We start from the raw sequence: 2,776 nt of genomic DNA, 5'->3' as shown, positions 1-2,776 counted from the left end.
CTCCTCTCCCCTCCCTCCTGGTATATACTGGGGCTAACAAAAGGGGGTATGTTCTCCCCCCCCTCCCTCACTCGGGTCTATACTTTATTCTCCTCCTGCCCCGGTGACGAGGACCTCCGTTTTGCCGGTGAGGGCATGGAATATATGGGTGATCGCTTTATAGTCTTCTTCCAAAGTGAGCATCTCTCAACATGGAGTGAGCAGAGAGAGGAGAGGCACATGTAGGAGGGGAGGAAAAACATCACAGTGTGGTGGTGAGAGAGGGGATTAAGGGGAGGAGCTAATTTAGGTGGAGGTTAGAGGTGGAATGTGTGGATTAACCCCGCCCTTTGACTCACATGCACACGCGCACACACACACACACACACACACACACACACACACACACACACACACACACACACACACACACACACACACACACACACACACACACACACGTGTAACACGTGCTACATTCATTAAACATGGATCATGTTGTATAGATATCGGGTACATATCATCAATATGACTGCTGAGATTGAACAGGTCACCGCAAGTTGTACCACTGGGAGCCGTGTGAATCACGAACATACAAGCCCTACTGCAGCGCGCACACGCACGCACGCGCACGCACGCGCGCACGCACACACACCCGCCCCCACTGCCCCCCCCCCCCTGCTGGAGTGTGGGTCAGAAGGAGGGGACTGAAGGTGCATGTGTAAGGTCAAATCCAGGGCAGAACGTCACCACAGCCCCCCTAGCCAGTCTAAGCCTTCACATCACGTCAATGAACTGTTCTGAACATGGCTGAACATGACATCTCCACCTCCATTCCCAAAAGTGAGCCGATATTTGGATGGGTTGCATTATGTTGACCTAGAACTTCAGATGAGTTTTCCGCAATCCTTTTGTACTATACAGTATATTATAAAATGTATTTATTTATTATGCATTTATCATTTCAATTCATCTTCATGCACGCGAGCCATTCAGAGAAACACTTCAACATTCGCCCATCTGATTTGAAAGGATACAACTGGCGCATTAAAAAAAAGAAAATCACACTTGTGTGAAGTGAGCGCCGCTCTTATCATCATCACATTCTGCCCAATCACAATTGCCGTCCTCACTTTTTTATCCTCGATTCTGTGGTACATACAGACAGAAAGCTGGCTATAGAGCGTCGCAGTCCCTCCCCCTTTCAGAACAACAAGTGGCCCAGGAAATGAATCCCAATGCATTTTTCCCATAGGCTTTTCTTAAAGTATTTATTTAAAGACGGTTACGCCGCGGACAAAGCCAACTCGGATCGTGACAAATCATGACAATGAACAATGTTTTGGGCCAGAAGAAAAACAAAACAAATAGTGTTGTCTCCTGCCTTTATTTTCTTCTTTCTAATGATTTGATCGGCCCAAAATATTGTGTTCATTGTCATGATTTGTCACGATCCGAGTTGGCTTTGTCCACGGTGTAACCGTCTTTAAATAAATACTTTAAGAAAAGCCTATGGGAAAAATGCATTGGAATTCATTTCCTGGGCCACTCGTCGTTCTGAAAGGGGGAGGGACTGCGACGCTCTATAGGCCACTATAGGAGTACCGTGCTCAGCCAATCAAATCTCCGCTATGGGGTACACTGTACACGCATTGTTCAGCCAATCAAATCATTGCTATGGGGTACACACAAACACACAAAGCTGTTGCTACTGTCTCAGTGGCCACCCCATATGAGTAAGTGCAGTATTTTGATTGAATACTTTCAGTCAGAAATGTAAACAGCACATGGTAAAAGTAAGACATTTCTTCGCGCGAACAGCGGGCCAAAAACCACTCCCTGCGCGTAAAAGCACTAAACCCTCTCCACCGACCTATAAACTAGTTTCCGACCTGGTCGACCCATAAACACCTAGCTGACAATAACTACCTGATCGAAACCTAGTCGCAACTGGTCGACCAGGTCGAGGAAAATAACAACCTGGTCGCGACCAATAAGAAACTAGTCAAGACCTGGCCGTTGGTCGCTACCGGATGTCGCCGTCTCTCCATTATGGTTAAAAGGATAAAACAAGACAAAAAGTCCATGGGGGGGGGGGGGGGGGGGGTTTCCATTGTATTCAATTCATCAGCATAGCATCAAAGATTAACACAATAATGCCGTAATGTCATCTATAAACACTATTCATACTGTATGTACAAATGTACGAAGGAGAAAAAGGAAAAATGGCGACAGTGCATGATGGGAATTTACATTTACCTCCCCTTGTGGTCTCCTGGTAGATGTTTTTTCAGGCCAATTTTGAAAGAAACCAGTGATTCACACATCACATTCTTTTAATGGATTAAATTTGACTGTCCACTTTCTGATTGGTTAGTCATTTGCAGGCAGAAAACGTTGGACCAATGACAAAGCTTCTAGGAATTTAGGAAAATCTTTGAATGCAGACTGCGGCCCCTAGAGGGGTCACAGAGACTATATTCTTTTTTTGGGGGGAGCATCAACCCATTAATGGCTGTCTGAATACTAACAAACAAACAAACAAAAAAAGCAATTCAATTATATTTTGATATGTTACTATTTGAATGTCGCTTTTCACAGCCACAGAGACATAAAATGAATGACAGAATTGACGCTGAAGTGAGGGCTGAGCACCAGTTGGGATTCCCCAAAACGCCACAGATTGTCTGGGAAAAAGTCATGGTGTAAGACAAGGTGACAACATACTCAGCTCAGTCGATCCATCGAGTGGGAGTGACGGTGACATGGTGTGATAGACCCTGGCCTATGAAATATT

Source organism: Protomyctophum parallelum, assembly GCF_964188405.1.
Source record: "Protomyctophum parallelum genome assembly, chromosome: 10".
Classification (NCBI taxonomy): Eukaryota; Metazoa; Chordata; class Actinopteri; order Myctophiformes; family Myctophidae; genus Protomyctophum; species Protomyctophum parallelum.
This window is presented reverse-complemented; position numbering follows the sequence as displayed.